The 24,511-nt window shown below is 41.6% G+C and overlaps 1 long non-coding RNA gene across 1 annotated transcript; it reads right to left on the minus strand.

The window, feature by feature from the left end:
* Positions 1 to 1,720: 1,720 nt before the first annotated feature.
* LOC145547109 (uncharacterized) lies at positions 1,721 to 24,153 on the minus strand. The gene is made up of 4 exons (XR_014083534.1): positions 22,432 to 24,153; positions 21,329 to 21,456; positions 20,371 to 20,499; positions 1,721 to 2,283 (listed from the first exon to the last, which is right to left on the minus strand). It is a non-coding gene; the product is annotated as an uncharacterized LOC145547109 (long non-coding RNA).
* Positions 24,154 to 24,511: the final 358 nt, after the last annotated feature.

Below are 24,511 nucleotides of genomic sequence, written 5' to 3' on the forward strand. Positions count from 1 at the left end.
ATCCATGTGGCAATTAGGGGGACAAAATCCTCTCATAATATACTATATGTGTTTATTTTCTCAGAAGCTTATGGAAAGATGAGTAGCTGAACATACATTTGGAGATTTGGTGTTATAGGAATCTCTCTCACTTTCTATTAGGAAAGATTAACATTATATGAACAAAATAGTTTGCTGAGGGTTTTTGTTGTTGTTGTTGCCAAAAATAGAGAGGATTATTTGACGGAAAGGATCAAGAAATGGATTCTCTTGAAGAAATATGACAGAGAGAAACCAATCCTTGATGACAGCTCACTAGACAGTTGGATTGACTTAAATAACACACAAGTGAATCCAAAGAGTTAAAAAAAAACACCTAAATCTGTATGAAAATACTTGAATCATGGCTATCTCAGGCTGTCATGCATGACTTTCTTTGGGAAGCTGATGGTCTTGGCATATGTGATGGAAAATAACCCTGGAAGCAAAGAGAAACTGATGATTACAGACTATAAAGAGAAAGAAAAAAGACTATAAAGAGAAAAACTGATCTGCTTAGGTAAACAAAGTGTATGTAGAAGAGAAAGGAGCATTCACATAGTTCTTATTCCTTTTGTCTCCTGCATCATCACCTTCTCTTTCTATACATTCTCCCAATGTCATACAAGCATGCCGTAGTGTATCTCTCATTTTAAAAACATAAAATCTTCAAGTCACTCTTTATCACATTGGTATGTTCAGTTTCTTTAAAGCACTTATTATTTGAATGTTCTTATGTATGTATTTGCTTATTGTTTTCCTTCCTAATCTAAGAAATTAGCTCCATGAAGGGAGAGATCTTGTCTTCCTTGTTCACTGTTATTTCATCATAGTCCTAGAATAGTATTTGGCACATAGCTAGGGCTCAATGAGTACTTCTTGACTGACTGCAAGAGGTTGAGTGGCATGAAAATATGGGATATAATTTCTAATGTAAAAATAGATTTCTTTCAAAGGTAATTATAGATTCCAAGGACAGAGGCTGAACCGTAATCCTAGGAATAATAGAGAAGGCAATGCCGTAATCTAGTTGGTTATAGACCAAGGATGGCAAGCACATGGCGTACACTTTGTCACTTCCCCATTCTGATTCTAAGACAGACATCACTAACATATCACAGTTTGTTTTCTTACATAGAGTGTCTACTTCCTCTCTGATTAATGAATCCATAGTTCAAGTGGAAGGATGAGATTTTTCCCTAGAAAAACAGTGTTGGGGGAAAACCTTATTAATACGGAAGGCCAAAGTCCTTCTATAAATAATGCTGCCTGATTATCAACTCTAGACTGCAAACAAGGAAAAGAAAGAAATAGTTTCATGACTTTACTTTTACTTTTTTCCCTTCCTAAACAAACCAAAGGACACCACAGTTCATTCACTACACGTGCACTGATCAAGGGGAGCAGTTAGGGAGCGCAGCATTTAGCTAAAGGCAGATGTCAGAACCAAGTCAAGAAAACCTGCCTGGTGACTTCCAAAAGTACTAGACAGAAATATGCCCCACTGGCAAGGACTAGCAGCTGTAACTCACCTATTTGAAGAGCTGCTGGCTTCAGAGACGTACTTGGATAGAACAGGGAGAATGAAAAGAAAGCATGGGTGAGACTCAGAATGGGGCGACTCTTTGCCAGTTTCTGAATGTTTTTATTGGGTTGGCCAAAAAGTTCCTTTGGTTTTTTATGTAAAAATAAAAGACACATGTTTTCATTTTCATCAAGAACTTTATTGAACAGCATATTTACCACTTTGTTCCACTACCTTCTGCCATTTTTCAGGCAACTTCATAATTCCATCTTCCCAAAACTTTTGACCTTTCTGAACAAAGAACTGTTCCAAGTGCCTATTACAGTCTTCCAGGAAATTGAATTTTTTTCCATTAAGAAATTTTGTAAAGGCCGAAATAAATGGACATCCAAAGGTGCAATGTCTGGTGAATATGTTGGATAAACCAGAACTTCCCAGTCAGAAGCATGTGCTCTTGCATTACCCTAATGGAAGATTATGCTTTTTATGTTTAATTCTGGGTGCTTTTTGTCAAGCGCTGCTTTCAGTTGGTCTAATTGGGAGCTGTACTTGTTGGAATTAATCACTTGGTTTTCTGGAAGGAGCTCATATAATAGAGGACTCCTTTCCAATCCTACCATAAACACAGCATCGCCTTCTTTGGTTGAGGACTGGTCTTTGGGTGGTTGGTGGTGGTTCATTTCACGTGCTCCACAATCTCCTCCATTCCACATTAGTGGACAGTATCTTCTTTTCATCACCTGTCACAATTTGTTTTAAAGAGGGAATATTTTTGTTACGCTTCAGTAGAGAATCGCATGCAGAAATACAGTCAAGTAGCTTTTGTTTTACTTATGTGGAATCCCAACATTAAAGCAATGAACATAACCAAGCTTGTGCAAATGATTTTAAGCACTTGATTTGGATACATTGAGTATGTTGACTATCTCCTGCATGGTTTGAGATTGATTGTTCTCAATCAATGTCTTGATTTGATCCCTATCAACCTCAACTGGTCTACTTGACCATGGGGTATCATCCAGTGAGAAATCTCTAGCATGAAACTTCGTAAACCACTTTTGACTTGTAAGACCAGTCACAGCACCTTCTTCATACACTACACAAATCTGTTTTTGCATTTCAGTTGTGTTTTTACCTTTGTTGAAATAGTAAAGCCAAAATATTGATTTTTTTCTTCTATCTTTACTATTAAAGTGGCCACACAAAAATTCACCAATATTAAGTTTTTTTTTAATGTATGCTGATATGACAGCTCTCCCAATACAATCTAACAAAATTGTTTCAAATGAAGTTAAGGACAACTAAGCACTACTAGGGCCATTTTACAGAAAAAACCAAATGAACATTTTGGCCAATACAATATATGGGGAAGGAGGCAAATAGGGTAGGGATAGCAGTTGGGATGTTGCCTTTCATTAAAGAGTGGGCACTAACACTTAAATTGTAAAGTGGGGCTTCCTGCAACAAGCAAGAGCCACCAAGTATTTAAAACTTACAACGGCCTGCATGGGAATAAATGTCAAGAAGCAGAGAGTGCTTCCCATTGTTCTGCTTCCTCCTCCATCACATACCCGAAGCACTGCCCAAGAACATGCAACTGATACATGAGTACCTGAGAACAGAACACTGCTCATGGCCAGTGGAGGAAAGTCTTTGGCCAAGAGGCAGAATTCTGCACAACAGAAGTGATCTGAAGGAACATCGCAGAAATCTTGTCAAGATAGTTAACATGTCAAGCAAACAAAGAAGCAAAACCATAGAGTAGAAGTAAACTCTCCATTTGCTTGAATTCCCTGCTCTTGTCCCTGCTCCTGACCTCATAATACAGTGATGAGGCTCTTTGATGAACTTCCAAGAGAGGTTAGGCAAATAGCTCAGTTAGACAGTGCTGAGATTCTGCTTGCTCCCTCCAATGGGTCTCTCTGTGGGTGAATCATCTGAGGCAGAACCAGCAAGAGAATAGGTTTGCACGTCTCCTCTGGAGTGGCACTAGATTCACTAAACAGATGAAGGTAAAAGTAGGGTGAGGCATCATGAAGGATCTGTTTGCTTAGGGGAATCTGTGTAGGAAATGAAGCCACACTTTGGGTATGCCATGAACTAGGAATAACATCTGTGTGTACCTTCTTGCCTGGATCATCTCCCTTTTGGCCTCTGCCTTCACCTACTGGGCCTTCTCCCCTTCTCATTCTTCAGTGCCCTTTACTATCCCAGGTGTCCTTATTCTTCAAGAAGCCATTTTCTGTTCCCAATTCACCCTACATTATCTTTTTCCACACCCAAACTCTTTGGACTATGTTGTCTACACTGACCATCTCTTTTTAATATCCAGATTTTCAGACACTGTGCAAGGCAATATCTAGAATCACTGCGTTTAGTCCTCTCAACAATCCAACAATACCTCAGTGAGCTAGCCATTATTTACCTCATGTTAGGAAGCTCAGAGTTGTTTAGCTTTCTCATGGTCCAAACAACAAGGTGATGATAGTTGGCATTCAAACCTAGGAGTGTCCTCTGTTAACCTCTGTTCTTGTGTTTTCTAAAGTATGTCGTTCAGAAAATAAGTATCCAGTGACATTTGAATAGGGATTCTACAAAGGCATTTGAAAATTTTGTGCTTTGAAAATAAACATTATGTACTGTGCCTTGTTATCATGAAAAAAAAAATCTGCCTCTAAAAATGGTGTCATATTTTACACGACTAGTATTTCCTGACGCAGGTGCTATTGATCTGGACTTAGAGACTGTACAATGGCCAGTGGGGTCCTTAGTATGCAAATAAGAGTGCTCCCTTAGGTCCAGGTGTCCCCTGGGGATATGAATGCTACTGCCTTCAGTAGAGGATAACTGATCCTAGGCTATAATTACCAAGAAGGCAGGGTCTGTGTCTTTTTACTCAACACTGCATCCCTAGCATTTGGGTCATTGTAGGCCTTTAGCTGGAGAAGGCAATGGCACCCCACTCCAGTACTCTTGCCTGGAAAATCCCATGGACGGAGGAGCCTGGTAGGCTACAGTCCATGGGGTCGCTAAGAGTCGGACACGACTGAGCGACTTCACTTTCACTTTTCCCATTCATGCACTGGAGAAGGAAATAGCAACCCACTCCAGTATTCTTGCCTGGAGAATCCCAAGGATGGCAGAGCCTGGTGGGCTGCCGTCTATGGGGTCGCACAGAGTCGGACACGACTGAAGCGACTTAGCAGCAGCAGTAGCAGCAGCAGCAGGCCTTTAGCAGACATCAGGAAGTGGGCTAATACATGAATGTGTGGTGAATAATAGATGGGCAGCATTTAGCCATGATGTTGGATGTTATCTAACCTGATCTCGCCGGATATCTGTTTTAAATAACCTGAGTATGCCTATGATATTATTTGATGTTTATTATATATGCAATATATGAATCAAATCTTAAATTGTTTCTTGCAGCAATTAAATCATATGACTACTTTAATCTAAGTGTTGACATTTTCTATTATGTGAGTTTTTCTTGTTGCCCCATCCATATACCTTAAAGTACAACACTGTTTCATTTTAGCTATTTTTTATTTTTTAATTATGAAAGTATGACAACACATTTATAGAGACTTGGAAAACACAGAACAAAGTTACATATAGTTCTACTATGTTGTTGTTGAGTTGCTAAATCTTGTCCAACTCTTTGCAACCCATGGACTGCAGCATGCAGGCTCACCTGTCTTTCACTATCTCCTGGAGTTTGCTCAAATTCATGTCCATTGATTGGTGATGCTAATCTAACCATCTCATCCTCTGCCACCCCCTTCTTTTGCCTTCAGTCTTTCCCAGCACCAGGGTCTTTTCCAATGAGTCAGCTGCCTTCTCATCAGCTGGCCAGGGTATTGGAGCTTCAACAACAGTTCTTCCAATGAATATTCAGGGTTGATTTTCTTTAGGATTGACTGGTATGATCTCCTTGCAGTCCAAAGGACTCTCAAGTTCTACTATATATTACAATTATTTTTTAAGTAGACAAGATTTTTAGTTGGAGTTTTAATACCAAACTCTCAAAAATTAATAGAATAAATAGACAAAAAAGTAGAAGGATACAGTAGACCAGAAAAGCACTATGAACCAGTTCAATGTAATTAAGATCTATTTATTTTCATACAATAGCAGAATACAAATTCTATTCAAGTTCCTATAGACTATAAATCAGGAGACACTGGAACATATCCAGGGACATAAAGTGAGATGCAAAAGTTTCATGGTCTAAAGGTACTGAAATCAAATGAGTTTGTTCTTTTATCACTGTGGAATTATGTTAAAAATCAATATCAAAAGATAATTGAAAATATCCCACATACTTCAAGTGCAATGTGACATTTGCTAAAAGAGATCTTTGATTTAGCCATTGACAGTCTCAACAGAGTTAAAAGACTGAAAAAAACACGGAGGGTGATTGCAGAGAAGAAAGTAATTAAATGAGAAATTAATATCAAGGATACTTAAAAAAACCCATATATTTGAAAGTTAAATGTCCACTTTTAAATTATGGGTATATCTAAGAAGCCATAGCAAGGAGAATTAGAAAATATTTGTAACAAAACAAAAATGAAAAGTGTATTTATCAGAATTTGTTGCATGCAGCTGAAGCTGCTCAATGCAACTAAATACAAAGTGGAATCTTGAATAAGATATGAAAACAAATAATTTACACTAGCATAAATTTTTGTGAAATTTGAGCAAAATCTTACTTTAGTTAATGATACTGTAGCACATATTAATTTCCTAGGTTTGTTGTTGCTGTTGTTACTTATCCTTTATTTCCATTTCCCAAGTTTCCTGCTTTGTTTACTTACAATTTAATATTTCTTTAGAGTCTCAGAATTGGTTTAGAAGTTTCAAGACTCATTCAAAAATTTTTTAAAAAATCACTAAGATAATAAGCTTTTGAGACTTTTAACAGTTATACTAAATGACAGAAAAAATGGAATTATATCAAAGTTTTGAGTGAATATGGATTAGAAATCTAGTATGATATTCTACTTAATCAAACAACTGGAACCAAAATGTCATAGTTTTTAGCTAAGCAAAAATTCATAAGTTTTCAAAAAATATATATATGTACATATATATGTGTGTCTGTACACACACACACACACACACACACACATATATATATATATATGATAGGCATATACAAGACTTCCCTGTAGCTCAAACGTTAAAGAATCTGCCTGTGATGTAGGAGACCAGGGTTCGATCCCTGGGTTCTGAAGATCTTCTGGAGAACAGAATGGCAATCCATTTCAGTATCCTTGCCTGGAGAATTCCATGGACAGAGAAGCCTGGTGGGCTACAGTCTGTGGATTTGCAAAGAGTCGGACAGGACTGAGTGATTAACACAGTTCCGTTCAGTTAAGTCACTCAGTCCTGTCCGACTCTTTGTGACCCCAATGGACTGCAGCATGCCAGGCCTCCCTGTCCATCACCAACTCCTGGAGTTTACCCCAACTATGGCGACCCACTCCAGTACTCTTGCCTGGAAAATCCCATGGACGGAGGAGCCTGGTAGGCTGCAGTCCATGGGGTCGCGAAGAGTCGGACACGACTGAGTGACTTCACTTTCACTTTTCACTTTAATGCATTGGAGAAGGAAATGGCAACCCACTCCAGTGTTCTTGCCTGGAGAATCCCAGGGACGGGGGAGCCTGGTGGGCTGCCGTCTATGGGGTCGCACAGAGTCGAACACGACTGAAGCGACTTAGCAGCAGCAGCAGCATGTCCACTGAGTCGGTGATGCTATCCAATCATCGCATCCTCTGTTGTCCCTGTTTCTCCTGCCTGAGTCCTTCCCAGCATCAGGGTCTTTTCCAATGAGTCAGCTCTTCGCATGAGGTGGCCAAAGTATTGGAGTTTCAGCTTCAACATCAGTCCTTCCAATGAACACCCAGGACTGATCTCCTTTAGGATGGACTGGTTGGATCTCCTTGCAGTCCAAGGGACTCTCAAGAGTCTTCTCCAACACCACAGTTCAAAAGCATTAATTCTTCTGCGCTCAGCTTGCTTTATAGTCCAACTCTCACATCCATACATGACTACTGGAAAAACCATAGCCTTGACTAGACGGACGTTTCTTGGCAAAATAATGTCTCTGCTTTTTAATAGGCCGTCTAGGTTGCACTCATCTCACACGCTAGTAAAATAAAGCTCAAAATTCTCCAAGCCAGGCTTCAGCAATATGTGAACCATGAACTTGAACTTGATGTTCAAGCTGGTTTTAGAAAAGGCAGAGGAACCAGAGATCAAATTGCCAACATTCGCTGGATCATTGAAAAAGCATGAGAGTTCCAGAGAAACATCTATTTCTGCTTTATTAACTACGCCAAAGCCTTTGACTGTGTGGATTACAATAAACTCTGGAAAATTCTGAAAGATATGGGAAAACCAGATCACCTGACCTGCCTCTTAAGAAACCTGTATGCAGGTCAGGAAGCAACAGTTAGAACTGGACATGGAACAACAGACTGGTTCCAAATAGGAAAAGGAGTAAGTCAGGGCTGTATATTGTCACCCTGCTTATTTAACTTATATGCAGAGTACATCATGAGAAATGTTGGGCTGGATGAAGCACAAGCTGGAATCAAGATTGCCAGGAGAAATATCAATAATCTCAGATATGCAGATGACACTACCCTTATGGCAGAGAGTGAAGAAGAACTAAAGAGCTTCTTGATGAAAGTGAAGGAGGAGAGTGAAAAAGTTGGCTTAAAGCTCAACATTCAGAAAACTAAGATCATGGCCTCTGGTCCCATCACTTCATGGGAAATAGATGGGGAAACAGTGGAAACAGTGTCAGACTTTATTTTTTTGGGCTCCAAAATCACTGCAGATGGTGATTGCAGCCATGAAATTAAAAGACGCTTACTTCTTGGAAGGAAAGTTATGGCCAACCTAGACAGCATATTAAAAAGCAGAGACATTACTTTGCCAACAAAGTTCCTTCTAGTCAAGGCTATGGTTTTTCCAGTGGTCATGTATGGATGTGAAAGTTGGACTATAAAGAGAGCTGAGTGAAGAAGAGTTAATGCTTTGAACTGTGGTGTTGGAGAAGACTCTTGAGGGTCCCTTGGACTGCAAGGAGGTCCCACCAGTCCATCCTAAGGGAAATCGGTCCTAGGTGTTCATTGGAAGGACTGATGTTGAAGCTGAAACTCCAATACTTTGGCCACCTCATGCGAAGAGCTGACTCATTTGAAAAGACCCTGATGTTGGGAAAGATTGAGGGCAGGAGGAGAAGGGGACAACAGAGGATGAGATGGTTAGATGGCATCACTGACTCAATGGACATGAGTTTGGGTAAACTCCGGGAGTTGGTGATGGACAGGGAGGCCTGGTGTGTTGCGGTTCATGGGGTTGCAAAGAGTCGGACACGACTGAGTGACTTAACTGAACTGAGCTGAACTAGGTTGATCATGACTTTCCTTCCAAGGAGTAAGCATCTTTTAATTTCATGGCTGCAGTCACCATCTGCAGTGACTTCATATTCCAGGATATCTGGCTCTAGGTGAGAGATCACACCATCATGATTATCTGGGTCATGAAGATCTTTTTTGTACGGTTCTTCTGTGTATTTATCTTCTGCTTTTGTTAGGTCCATACCATTTCTGTCCTTTATTGAGCCAATCTTTGCATGAAATATTCCCTTGGTATCTCTAATTTTCTTGAAGACATCTCTAGTCTTTCCCACTCTATTGTTTTCCTCTATTTCTTTGCACTGATCACCGAGGAAGGCTTTATTATCTCTCCTTGCTATTCTTTGGAACTCTGTATTCAAATGGGTATATTTTCCCTTTTCTCCTTTACTTTTTGCTTCTCTTCTTTTCACAGCTATTTGTAAGGCCTCCTCAGACAGCCATTTTGCTTTTTTGCATTTCTTTTTCTTGGGGATGGTTTTGATCCCTGCCTCATGTACAATGTCATGAACCTCCATCCATAGTTCATCAGGCACTCTGTCTATAAGATCTCGGAGAAGGCAATGGCACCCAACTCCAGTACTCTTGCCTGGAAAATCCCATGGACAAAGGAGCCTGGTAGGCTACAGTCCGTGGGGTTGCTAAGAGTCGGACACGACTGAGCAACTTCACTTTCACTTTTCCCTTTCATGCACTGGAGAAGGAAATGAACCCACTCCAGTATTCCTGCCTAGAGAATCCCAGGGATGGCGGAGCCTGGTGGGCTGCCATCTATGGGGTCGCACAGAGTCGGACACGACTGAGGCAACTTAGCAGCTATAAGATCTAGTCCCCTAAATCTATTTCTCACTTCCACTGTATAGTCATAAGGGATTTGATTTAGGTCATACCTGAATGGTGTAGTGGTTTTCTCCACTTTCTTCAATTTCAGTCTGAATTTGACAATAAGGAGTTCATGATCTGAGCCAGAGTCTGCTCCCGGTCTTGTTTTTGCTGATTGTATAGAGCTTCTCCATCTTTGGCTGCAAAGAATAAATTCAATCTGATTTCAGTGTCGACCATCTGGTGAAGTCCATGTGTAGAGTCTTCTCTTGTGTTGTTGGAAGAGGGTGTTTGCTATGACCAGTACATTCTCTTGGCAAAACTCTATTAGCCTTTGCCCTGCTTCATTCTGTACTCCAAGGCCAAATTTGCCTGTTACTCCAGGTGTTTCTTGACTTCCTACTTTTGCATTCCAGTCCCCTATAATGAAAATGACATCTCTTTTGGGTGTTAGTTCTGAAAGGTCTTGTAGGTCTTCATAGAGCCATTCAACCTCAGCTTCTTCAGCATTACTGGTCGGGGCATAGACTTGGACTACTGTGATATTGAATGGTTTGCCTTGGAAATGAACAGAGATCATTCTGTCTTTTTTGAGATTGCATCCAAGTACTGCATTTCGGACTCTTCTGTTGACCGTGATGTCTACTCCATTTCTTCTAAGGGATTCTTGCCCACAGTAGTAGATGTAATGGTCATCTGAATTAAATTCACCCATTCCAGTCCATTTTAGTTTGCTGATTCCTAAAATGTTGATGTTCACTCTTGCCATCTCCTGTTTGACCACTTTCAATTTGCCTTAATTCATGGATCTAACATTCCAGATTCCTATACAATGTTGCTCTTTACAGCATTGGACTTTACTTCCATCTCCAGTCACATCCACAACTGGGTGTTGTTTTTGCTTTGGCTCCATCTCTTTACTCTTTCTGGAGTTATTTCTCCACTGATCTCCAGTAGCTGGGCACCTACCGACCTGGGGAGTTCATCTTTCAGTGCCCTATCTTTTTGCCTTTTCATACTGTTCGTAGGGTTTTCAAGGTGAGAATACTGAAGTGGTTTGCCGTTCCCTTCTCTAGTGGGCCACGTTTTGTCAGAACTCCCCACCATGACCCGTCCATCTTGGGTGGCCTACAGGGCATGGCTCATAGTTTCATTGAGTTAGACAAGGCTGTGGTCCATGTGATCAGATTGGTTAGTTTTCTGTGATTGTGGTTTTCAGTCTGTCTGCCCTCTGATGTAGAACAATAAGGAGCTTATGGAAGCTTCCTGATGGGAGAGACTGACTGAGGGGGAAAGTGGATCTTGTTCTGATGGGCGGCGCCATGCTCAGGAAATCTTTAATCCAATGTTATGTTGATGGGTGGAGCTGGGTTCCCTCCCTGCTATTTACCTGGGGCCAAACTATGGTGGAGATAATGAAGATAATGGTGACCTCCTTCTAAAGATTCTATGTATGCACTGCTACACTCAGTGCCTCCAACCCTGCAGCAGGCCATCATCAACCCACGCCTCCACTGGAAACTTCTGGAGACTCACAGGCAAGTCTGGGTCAGTCTCTTGCGGGGTCACTGCTCCTTTCTCCTGGGTCCTTGTGCACAAGGATTAACACACACGGAGGCATACATATGTATATAGGCTACCCTGGTGACTCATACGGTAAAGAATCTGCCTGCAACGAGGGAGATATTTGTTCAATCCCTGGGTTGGGACGTTACCCTGGGCAAGGCCACCCACTCCAGTATTCTTGCTTGGAGAAACCCCATGGAGAGGAGCCTGGCGGGCTACAGTCCATGGAGTCACAAAGAGTCAGACACGACTGAGGAACTTTCACTTTCACTTTCGAGGGAACAAAAGAACACAGAAATTGTTATGGCAAGCAAGAGAACTAACGATAGCAAAGATAACATATCAGTTGTAAAGACTCCCAGTTCTGTTTCAATGATAAAGATTAGCTTAAAGTCCTCAACCACCAGAGCAACTGGAACCCAAGGGATGATGATGTTGACCTTCTCTGACCCAGTGACTTCCATCAGCTAGAGCTTAGACTCCATCCTGCCCAAGTCCCTTCATGAATATGCATGTCCCCATAAACTTTCCTCAAAGGAGGGGAAAAAATTAAAACAAGCAAGAAAATGTTCTCAATTTGCTGTGCAGGGAGACACTGCTTTGGGAAAGATCCCTGGTGGTCTCCTTACTTGCTGCAACTAATAAATCCTTCTCCTGATATTTGGCTTGGTTGTATCTTTTGCTCTGACACCCATTAAGTGGCAAATCCAGCTTTTAGGTAACATAACCATGGCTAATATATTGGTGTATTTTTTTGCTTTACTTAATGTATACTGATTTTTTATCTGGTTAAGTTCATTTTATATTCTCTTTTCACTGAAACTGAACTCTTTTAAGGTCTGATTTGTAATGATTATGTAACATTACATGATATCTGTGTTGACGCTGCATGTGTTCATTTGTTGAACTGAAACAAATAATAATAATATTAACAGTGCCTTATCAGAACTTCTCTGGTGGTTCAGTGACTAAGATTCCGTGTTTCCAATACACGGAGCCTGGGCTCAATCCCTGTAAAGAGTTCACGTGCTGCAGCTAACAGTCTGTATGTCACAACTAAAGATCCCATGTGCTCTAAGTAAGTCCGGGTGCAGCCAAATAAATGTATAAAAATATTTTTTTAAAAGTTTTTAAAAGTGGCATATTGAAATGGTTGTTTACTAAGGCCTAGATACTGTTCTAAGTGCTTTAAATTTATGAAATTTTGAAATCCTCAAAGCAACTCTATTATTATTATCCCCATTTTATAGCTGAAGAAACTGAGGCAGAGAGCGTTTCATTTTCCCCAAATCACCCAAATATTAATTGGTGGGAGCAGGAATTTCTCTCTTTATTGAAGTCAGTTTTGATAGTCCATATTTATTAAATGGTATTGGAATAACTGAACAATCATTTGGAAAAAATGAGGTTGGCTTTCACATCATACTTTACCTTAAAATTACATATAAACCAAAGACTTAAATATAGAAGATGAAATTGTAAACATGCACAAACAGTAGTTCTCAATCCTGGCTGAGCTTTAGAATCACCTTGTTGGAAAAGATCCTGATGCTGGGAAAGATTAAAGGCAGGAGGAAAAGAGGGGCTATAGAGGATGAGATGGTTGCATGACATCACCAACTCAATGGACATGAGTTTGAGCAAACTCTGGGAGATAGTGAAGAACAGGGAAGCCTGGTGTGTTGCAGTTCATGAAGTCACAAAGAATTGGACACAACTTAGCAACTGAATAACAACTGGAATTTAAGAAAAACCATAAAAAGAACACAATTTTGCCATTTGCAAAATGAATAGATTTGGAGGGCATTATGAAAAATGAGCGCTTCCCTGGTAGTTTAGCTGGTAAAGAATCCACCTGCAATTCAATTCTTGGGTCAGGAAGATCCCCTGGAGAAGGAATAGGCTATCCACTTCAGTATTCAGAAGCTTCCTTGGTGGCTCAGATGGTAAAGAATCCGCCTACAATGCGGGAGACCTGGGTTTGATCCCTGAGTCAGGAAGATCCCCTGGAGGAGGACTTGGCAACCCACTCCAGTATTCTTGCCTGGAGAATCCCCATGGACAAAGGAGCCTGGTGCGCTACGGTCCTTGGGGTTGAAAAGAGTCAGACACGACTGAGTGACGAAGCACAGCAGAGCACAGCACAGCATGCTAAATGAAATTAGTCAAACAAAGAAAGACAAAGACTGTGTGATATCACTTATATGTGGAATTTAAAAAATACAACAAACTAGTGAATCTAACAAAAAAAAGAAGCAGATTCACAGATATAGAGAAACTATGGTAGTTACTAGTGGAGAGAGGGAAGGGGGAGGGGCAGAAAAGGGGTAGGGGATTAAGATGCACAAACCATTAGGTATAAAATATGTTACAAGGATAGTCTATATTGTACAATATGGAAATATAGCCAATATTTTATAATAACTATAAATAAAGTATAAACTTTAAAAATTGTGAATCACTGTATTGTACATTTGTAAATTATACAACATTGTACATCAACTACACTTAAAAAAAAAAAAAGAATTTTAAGTGTTTGGCTCCCATCCCAAGCTATTTAAATCAAAATCTCTAGAGGTGAAGCCTAGGCACTTTTATTTTTCAAAAGTTCCCCTGGTAATTGTAATGCAGTCAGGACTAAGAAGCACTGACCAAAAGAAAAAATATGTAGATTAAAACATACATATCTGGGAAAAGAGAAATCTTTTCTATGTATTACATAAAATTCAAAAGTTCAAAAGCAAAAGGGATCAATACAGTAGAGGGGAGTTACTGTTTAATGGATATGGAGTTTCAGGTTGGGGAGATGCGAAGTTTTGGAGATGGATGGTGACAATGGTTGCACAACGTGAATGCATTTAATGCCATTGAATTGTACACTTAAACGTAGTTAAAATGACAAACTGCATGCTGTATATACATTTCCACAATAAAAATTTCATTACAAAACATCATAGGCACAATCAAGACACAAACAACAAATTGGAAAAAATAAGTTAACCCATCTTAAAAAGGGACTTACAAAGAACTTCTAGAAACCAATAAGAGCAACCCAATGTAAAAACTGGTAAAAGAGACAAACAGGCAGTTTAGAGAAAAGGAAATACAAAATATTCTTAAACACATGAATAAAAAGATTACTCTCAATAATTGCAAGAGAAAATAAAATTAAACCTACACTGAAATATCACTAACAGAAGCAGAAGATATTAAGAAGAGGTGGCAAGAATACACAGAAGAACTGTACAAAAAAGATCTTCACGACCCAGATAATCACGTTGGTGTGATCACTCACCTAGAGCCAGACATCCTGGAATGTGAAGTCAAATGGGCCTTAGAAAGCATCACTACGAACAAAGCTAGTGGAGGTGATGGAACTCCAGTTGAGCTATTTCAAATCCTGAAAGATGCTGCTGTGAAAGTGCTGCACTCGATACGCCAGCAAATCTGGAAAGCTCATCAGTGGCCACAGGATTGGAAAAGGTCAGTTTTCATCCCAATCCCAAAGAAAGGCAATGCCAAAGAATGCTCAAACTACCGCACAATTGCACTCATCTCACACGCTAGTAAAGTAATGCTCAAAATTCTCCAAGCCAGGCTTCAGCAATACGTGAACCGTGAACTTCCAGATGTTCAAGCTGGTTTTAGAAAAGGCAGAGGAACAAGAGATCAAATTGCCAGTATCCGCTGGATCATTGAAAAAGCAAGAGAGTTCCAGAAAAACAACTATTTCTGCTTTATTGACTATGCCAAAGCCTTTGACTGTGTGGATCACAATAAACTGTGGAAAATTCTGAAAGAGATGGGAATACCAGACCATCTGACCTGCCTCTTGAGAAACCTGTATGCAGGTCAGGAAGCAACAGTTAGAACTGGACATGGAACAACAGACTGGTTCCAAATAGGAAAAGGAGTAAGTCAGGGCTGTATATTGTCACCCTGCTTATTTAACTTACATGCAGAGTACATCATGAGAAATGCTGGGCTGGAAGAAACACAAGCTGGAATCAAGATTGCCGGGAGAAATATCAATAATCTCAGATATGCAGATGACACCACCCTTATGGCAGAAAGTGAAGAAGAACTAAAGTGCCTCTTGATGAAAGTGAAAGAGGAGAGTGAAAAAGTTGGCTTAAAGCTCAACGTTCAGAAAACTAAGATCATGGCCTCTGGTCCCATCACTTCATGGGAAATAGATGGGGAAACAGTGGAAACAATGTCAGACTTTATTTCTTTAGGCTCCAAAATCACTGCAGATGGTGACTTCAGCCATGAAATTAAAAGACGCTTACTCCTTGAAAGGAAGGTTATGACCAACCTAGATGGCATATTTAAAAGCAGAGACATTACTTTGCCAACAAAAGTCCGTCTAGTCAAGGCTATGGTTTTTCCAGTGGTCATGTATGGATGTGAGAGTTGGACGGTGAAGAAAGCTGAGCACCAAAGAATTGATGCTTTTGAACTGTGGTGTTGGAGAAGACCCTTGAGAGTCCCTTGGACTGCAAGGAGATCCAACCAGTCCATCCTAAAGGAGATCAGTCCTGGGTGTTCACTGGGAGGACCGATGTTGAAGCTGAAACTCCAATACTTTGGCCACCTCATGCGAAAAGTTGACTCATTGGAAAAGACCCTAATGCTAGGAAGGATTGGGGGCAGGAGGAGAAGGGGACGACAGAGGATGAGATGGTTGGATGGCATCACTGACTCGATGGACATGAGTTTGGGTAAACTCCGGGAGTTGGTGATGGACAGGGAGGCCTGGCATGCTATGATTCATGGGGTCGCAAAGAGTCGGATACGACTGAGTGACTGAACTGAACTGACTGACACTGAAATATCATTTTCACTTAGACTGAGAAAGGTAAAAAAAATATTGGACAACTCGTTTGTTGGTAAGGACCTTAGGAAACAGTCATTCTTATTCCTTGCTGGGAATACTTCTTGGTGGGAGTATAAATTGGTATATTTTCTAGAGTGGGCTTATTTGGCAACATCTATTGAAATCCCCAATGTGCGTACAATTTGATCCCATAATTTCACTTCTAAGAATTTATGCTATAGAAACATTCATATTCAAAATAACATAAATAAAACTGCAATATTATTTGAAATAGCAAAAGATGATCCAAACACCTAGCAATAGAATATGTGTCAAATGGAAGCAGCCTAGATGCCCATCAGCAGACGAATGGATAAGGAAGCTGTGGTACATATACACAATGGAATATTACTCAGCCATTAAAACGAATACATTCAAATCAGTTCTAATGAGGTGGATGAAACTGGAGCCTATTATACAAAGTGAAGTAAGCCAGAAAGAAAAACACCAGTACAGTATACTAACACATATATATAGAATTTAGTAAATTGGTAAAGATAACCCTGTATGCGAGACAGCAAAAGAGACACAGATATATACAACAGCATTATGAACTCTATGGGAGAGGGTGAGGGTGGGATGATATGGGAGAATGGCATTGAAGCACGTAAATTATCATATGTGAAACGAATCGCCAGTCCAGTTTCGATGCATGATACAGGGTGCTCGGGGCTGGTGCACCGGGATGACTCAGAGGGATGGGATGCGGAGGGAAGTGGGAGGGGGGTTCTGGAAGGGGAACACATGTACAGCCATGGCGGATTCATGTCAATGTGTGGCAAAACCAATACAATATTGTAAAGTTAAAAAATAGATAAATAAACTAATTTAAATTAAAAAAAAAAGAAGACATGTCAAATAAATGTTGATATGTCTATTTTGTGTACTTTGAAGTCCTCTGTGAGATGTTAGGGAAAATAAGGCAGCTCTACACATGCTAATACGGAATGATTGTCATGTGAAAACAGCAAGAGAAAAGGTAAAGATAGATGTAAATCTATGCTTGTATGGAAATGGTTTCAAAAAAAAGTAGCCTCTGGGAAGAGGACTGAGATATAAAGAAGACATTTTGTACTTCTTAAAATATTGATTTAAAAAGATGCTTATGAATATTTAACCTTTTTTCTTTTAAAAATTTTTACTTAATTATTTATTTTTGGCTGTGGTGGATCTTTGTTGCTGTGAGGGCTTTTCTCTAATTGCAGCGAGTGGAGGCCACTCTCCAGATGCAGTGTGTGGTCTCCTCATTGCCGTGGCTTCTCTTGTTGTGGAGCTCAGGCTCCGGGGTGTGTGGGCTTCTGTAGTTGTGGCATGCAGCCTCAGTAGTTGCAGTTTCTGGTCTCTAGAGCACAGGCTCAATAGTTGTGGCACATGGACTTAGTTGCTCCCCAGCATGTGGAAACTTCCCAGACCAGGGATCAAACCCACGACTCTTGCATTGGCAGGCAGATTCTTTACCACTGAGCCACCAGTGAAGCCCCTAACTTTTTTTTTTCTTTAAATAAAACTTCACTGGGGAGCAAAAGAGCAATATAAAACAGCATCTAGAAATGACAAAGGGTCAAGGATCTGTTGTTGTCTGCGTATTTGTTTTTAAACAGCTGGGAAGATGGGAGCATGTTCATGTGATGCAGGGATAACACCAATCGAAAGGAAAAGTCTCCTGGAGCCAGTTATTGGAGGAGTGAAATTAAGATCAGGCAGGAGGCCTTAGCTTTGGGCAGGAGCAGACACACCTCCTTCCCTGGGCCAAGTGAGGTAAGGAAGGATTGGTACTTAAAAAGATGAAACTGGGTGCATGGAGTGGGGTTGAAGGAGCTCCAGCCTCAAGGTCTCTATTTTCTCTGAAAAATATAAGATATCTGTTGCTAGTGAGGGAGGAGATGGTGGCCCCAGGGGCATGAGGAGAGTGGTTAAACTTTAAAGCAGTTTGTGAAAGCAAGCAAGAATTGAGGAGGCTCAGAAGGTAGCAGTGGACATAGCGGACAGCTTTGAGGGTCTCATAAACCTTCAGTGATGGGAGTCTGAGTGGCTAAGTTTTCTCTAGCAGTTTTGAACAACCCGGGACACCGGGCAGAGGGTCAGCAGAGTGAAGAGCAAAGGGGATGGCAGTTATGGGGTGTCAGAGTGGATGAGGTCTGAGGCCAAGGAGGGGAGCAGATGAGTTAGGTACATTTCGTCTGCTCAGTGGACTGGGACCCCATTTATCCCTAGGGCAGGGAGCCCCATCCCATCCCAGGTGTATTTTTCATTGTCCTCAGGGTCTGATAGGGTGCCCTATCATGGGACACATCTACAGAATGTTTCCTGCATTATTCATTGACTTTGCAAAAATAAAAACAAACAAAATTCAAGTCTCACTTTATTAAACCTGTAAAGAGCCTTTTATCCCAAATAACCTTATCCCATTTATTTACCTACTTTGTACACCAGAGTTTGCTGTTTTCAAATATGAAAACCACTCTCAAAGATATTGAAGATCTATGTTTTTACATATGCTCCACCGAAAAACAGGCTACAATAATGATGACAAATAATTTGCAGGATTCCAAGCATCCCCTCGCCTTTGCTAAAAACATTTTCATCACTGAGTTTAATATTCCACTCCATTCCAGCGATGATGATTCATCGCTGCCTACCTCTCTCCCAAAGTGTGTGTGTATGATTTTTTTGGGGAAAGGGGCTGGTAGGGGAGGAGGGTTTTGCAGAGGGAGGGGAGCCCATACCCCTGGGAGGGGGAACACTTTGGTACTGACTCAGTATTGGAGTCTTGCAGCTCGTAGGGGTCAACAGGCACTCGATTTGTGAGAAGTGAAGTGGGGAGGCCCTTAGAGATGATTTGGAGACCAAAATGTGTCTTCTGTAATTGGAGAGGGCCAAGCTTCCTCTCCTCCAGCCTTTGGTTTTCTCTCACTTCTATAAGCAGAAGAGCTTAGACTCAGAGAAACTGATTTGTTCAGCCATTCATTTAACAGTTTTTAAGCAGCTGCTACATGCCAGCTCTGTGGTAGGAGTAGAAAGGGAGAGGTGCCCAAGTCCTGTACACTACCGAGATGGCCTGCAGACACATGCGTCCAGCCCCAGATGGTTCAAGGGCCCACAAATACCTTTAGGATACCAGTATTAGAAACTCACTGCTGAACTATGAGCCAGTGAGAGACAGCAGTGCCCTCCAGGGGCCCGGCAAAGTGCACGTGCCAGGCAGCACGTAGCTGCTAGGGCACAATGGAGGCGTTGCTACGGAAACGGCCCCGGCAGCCTTTCCTTTCCAGCACCTCTAGGTTCCTTTCTTCGAAACCCTTTATTCCAAGGAGACGCTTGCACAGCTGTCTCTCCTCCTTTTTCTCATCTCTGGGAAGCAACAAAGTTGAGGAGGAGTTGTCGGCAAGAGACCTGGGGAGAGGTTGAACGCAGCCTGGGTAGGAAAACAGCTGTGGGGCGGGGGCGGGGAGCGGGGCGGTGCTCCCAGCAGACCGGTGGGATGGTGGCTCGCTCCAGGTTTACAGCTCTGCCACAGTGGCTGGAGAAGCCCCTCAGAGCTGACCACATTGCATCACACCCACTGCCCGCCCCTCTCCCTGCCCCCACAGGCTGCACGGCATTTGGGAACAAGGCCAGGCAGAGCAGGATTGCTGTGATTAAGCCTTGCTCAGCTTCCCAAGAAGCCAAGCACAAGGGTCCAGGAGCCTCTGAAGCAGAGCACTATAATTGAGAGAACACTGGAATTGGAGTCAGGAGGCCTGCATTCTGGCCCTAATCCTGGCACAATGTGACAATGTCTTAACTTTTCCACCCTCCCTGGCTGTTTACTCATTTGGAAAATGAGAGGACTGGAGTAGAGCAATGATTCTGGAGTGTGATACCAGATCCGTCCAAGAATCTTTATTAAGAAATGCCTATTTCTAGGCTCAACTCCAGGAATTTGTATTAAATACATCTGGGGTGGGCCCTGGTAATCTAGTCTGTTAATATACTTAAGACAGAGACACCTTGAGAGCAATCATACCAGGACTGTGAATCTGAGGGATAAATGTCAAGGATACTCAGATAACTGCAGAGAGTATATACGCTAAGAGTATGTTATTTGATTAGTCCCAGGCTTTAATGGCAGTGATTCCACCTACCTCATTATGTAGTATCTTTTGGTACAAGAGAAAAAGACCAAAACTGAAACCCTCTTAGGCAGGAGTAACTTCAAGGGTGTACTTTGCCTCAGGAATGATGACTGTCACTCACCAACTGGCACACCAGAGCTGCAAGAGGGAAGGGGCAAAGAACAGAATTACTAATAATTTCTTGAAACTTTCCTTATTTCACTTTAGTTAGTCAGTTTCCTCTGAGTCTTTCCTGGGGGAAGGAATTTTTTCATTTATTTATTCAACAAATATTGATTGAATGCTTATATGCAGTTAGACTCTGTGCTGGGCACTGGAGAGACAAAGACAGGGCTGTAGGTCAAATATAATATGATGTCATGAGTGCTATGAAGGTAACTACAGGGGTTCTCCACCCAGGTGGACTCCAAATATCTTCTTGCCCTTCTCCTGCCTCTGAGTATGAGCATTCTCCAAAGCTCAGCTTTACTCAGACATTATGGCATTTATTGGCAGAGATGGAGTATAACAAGGTTCGCCATGACCAGTACACTGGATAGATTGAGGAAAAGAAGGTGGCCCTGGCAGGAAAAATCTCAGAGTTGGTGGCGAGAAGTTCAGATTGGAGGGCGATCAGCATCCAGATAACTCCAAAGAGCTTGAAATAGATGGATATCTTGATATGCAGATAAAAACTAGAGAGGTAGGTAGATATGTATTCCATGAATCCAGCAGTGGTCATGTGGATCAGCATCAGGGTCCTAGGGCATAAACTAGAATGGGGTCTTGGGCAGGGAAACTGGGAGACTGAATAGGACATCAGGCATGAACAGAGACATGGATTGTCGCAAAGGAAGTAGCACAGATTTTCCTGGCCCCAAGGCCTAAGAGAAATACCTCCTGGGGTGCTCAGAAATAGTTTTGTAGAACGACTTGAAACTGCTCAATGAAAGCTGTAGTAGGAGCAGTTAAAACAAAGTAGACTTACCTTAACTCCAGGATCTCTTGGTGATTTCCAAACTCTCCTGCCAGAGTAGGGGCAAGAGATGACTTCTAAACATTATATCTAGATGAATGGGTGATTTGCATACCGTCAAGCCAGGGTCTGATGAACTTCTGTAAAGGGAAAGATAGTAAATATTTTAGACTTTAGGGCCATTAGGTGTCTATTGTGTGTTAGTCACTCAGTTGTGTCCGACTCTTTGCAACCCCCATGGACTGCAGTCTGCCAGTCTCCTCTGTCCATGGGATTCTCCAGGTAAGAATACCTGGAGTGGGTAGCCATTCCCTTCTCCAGGGGATCTTCCCGACCCAGGGATGGAACCTGGGTCTCCTGCATTTCAGGCAGATTCTTTACTGTCTGAGCCACCAGGGAAGCCCTAGATCTCTATTACAACTACTCAATACTGTCATCGGGTAAAAGCAGAGATAGAGAATCTGTAAACAAATGAGTGTGGTTGGGTTCTAGTAAGACTTTATTTGTTATGGAACACTGAACTTTGCCTTTCTTATACTTTCCATATGTCACAAAATGTTATTTGGAAGTTTTTTATTTTTTTTCCACAACGATTTAAATGTGTAAAAACCATTCTTGGCTTGCGGGCTGCAGGTATACAAAAACAGGCAGCACGCTGATTTGGTTCATGTGCCGTTGTTTGCTGACTTCTGCTTCAGGTGTTCCTCCATAAAGAGTAATTTTTTTTAATTAAAAAATGTTAATTAATTATTTTTGGCTGTGCTGGGTCTTTGTTGCTGTGTGAGGGCTTTCTCTAGTTTCGCTGAGCGGGGGCTACTCTTTGTTGTGGAGAATGCGCTTCTCATTGTGGTGGCTTCTCTTGTTGCAGAGCACTGGTTCTAGGTGCTGGCTTAAGTAGCTGTGGCCCACAGGCTTAGTTGTCCCTCAGCATGTAGGATCTTCCTGGACTAGGAATCAAACCCAGGTCCCCTGAATTGGTAGGTGGATTCTTTACCACTGGACCACCAGTGACGCCCAAAGATTAATTCCTATATCTGATTAAGAAATCAGATGTTGAAGAGTTTGGATAACACTAGCTACTGTTACAGACAAACTTCAGAATCTCAGTAGCTTACCATGAGTGTATTTCTGCTTACATAGAGTCCAAACAGGTATTCCTAAAGGGTAGGCAGCTTTCTTCCAAAGGGTGACTCAGAGACCAGGGCTCCATACACTTTCTGGCTCTACTCCCAGTCAGCAGATGGGGAAAGACAAGTTGGAGATAGGGCTGCTTCTCAACCATTTCAGCCCAGGAGCGGCACCTACAACCAGGCCATGTTTAGGTGCAAAAGGGTGGATGGTGGAAATGCTGAGAAAGACAGTCACTGGCCATGTCTGGTAATGCTGCTCCCCTGTGGAAGAGAGTGTAAATTTGTTGGGTTACTAGCTGCCCTACCACAGTGACCATCTTGGGCAAGAACTTGAGTGTTGATTGTGACGCTGATTAAAGGTGGTTCTGTGAACCAAGTTGAGTATAAAGAGGACATTCTTTTATGAAAGTTAAAGCTATTGACCAGGCCATGCGCCTGAAGTACACGGAGGGCCAAGATTTTTCTCTGAAAATCACTCTGGGTGTGCTCAATACAAATTCTAACATGCGGGTGGTGGAAGTCTCAACATTCTTCATGCAGAATCATGACTATAACATATTTTGTCTGGAAAAGCTTCAAAGAGTGGTAACCTATTATCCAATATGGCCATAAAAAATCAACAAAGCACTCAGGGAATCTATAATATTAAGCAATACAACCTCCTGTTGAACCTTCCAAAATGCAGTCATCTTAAAATGTATTTCCAGGTAACGCAAGGATTCTCAGCTTTGGTATTCTTTACCTTTTGGGCTAGATAATTGTTGTGGGCTTACCTGCGCATTATAGGAAATTAGCAACTTCCCTGGCCTCTATACACTAGATGCCAATCCACCCTTCCTCAGTTGTGAGAACCAAAAATGTTCTTGGACATTGCCAAGTGTCCCTGAGGGCAAAAGTGTCCTGAGTTGAGAACCACTGTGTAACTAAATGATAGAACTTATTGAATAAAATTGTTTAAAATGAGCCAACTAAATATCAGAGGTGTAAACATAAATAAAAATGTTAATTCTAGAATGGTTGGTCTTGTGTCATGCTTTCTGACAATGATTAGGACATGGGCTAAGACCTCTCTTGGTAAAAGATGACACTCCATCAGCAGCATAGACAAGAATAGCTGCCTTCAATACATTCCTTGTTCTCAGTAGCAAGAGGGTATTTAGCTACACTTCTCAAAATGGTTTCATGTCAAGGATATCAGTCAGTTCAGTCACTCAATTGTGTTCGACTCTTTGCGACCCCATGAACCACAGTACGCCAGGCCTCCCTGTCCATCACCAACTCCTGGAGTCCACCCAAACCCATGTCCATAGAGTCGGTGATGCCATCTAACCATCTCATCCTCTGTCATCCCCTTCTCCTCCTGCTCTCAATCTTTCCCAGCATTAGGGTCTTTTCAAATGAGTCAGCTCTTCACATCAGGTGGCCAAAGTATTGGAGTTTCAGCTTCAACATCAGTCCTTCCAATGAACACCCAGAACTGATCTCCTTTAGGATGGACTGGTTGGATCTCCTTGCAGTCCAAGGGACTCTCAAGGGTCTTCTCCAACACCACATTTCAAAAGCATCAATTCTTCTGTGCTCAGCTTTCTTCACAGTCCAACTCTCACATCCATACATGACCACGGGAAAAACCATAGCCTTGACTAGACGGACCTTTGTTGGCAAAGTAATGTCTCTGCTTTTTAATATGCTATCTAGGTTGGTCATAACTTTCCTTCCAAGGAGTACGTGTCTTTTAATTTCATTGCTGCAATCACCATCTGCAGTGATTTTGGAGCCCCCAAAAATAAAGTCCGACACTGTTTCCACTGTTTTCCTATCTATTTGCCATGAAGTGATGGCAAATAGGAAAAGGAGTACGTCAAGGCTGTATATTGTCACCCTGCTTATTTAACTTATATGCAGAGTACATCATGAGAAACACTGGGGTGGAGGAAGCACAAGCTGGAATCAAGATTGCCAGGATTTCAATAACCTCAGATATGCTGATGACACCACCCTTATGGCAGAAAGTGAAGAACTAAAGAGCCTCTTGAGGAAAGTGAAAGAGGAGAGTGAAAAAGTT

This window comes from Giraffa tippelskirchi, chromosome 4 (genome assembly GCF_054371585.1).
Source record: "Giraffa tippelskirchi isolate mGirTip1 chromosome 4, T2T-mGirTip1v1.2.pri, whole genome shotgun sequence".
Classification (NCBI taxonomy): domain Eukaryota; kingdom Metazoa; phylum Chordata; class Mammalia; order Artiodactyla; family Giraffidae; genus Giraffa; species Giraffa tippelskirchi.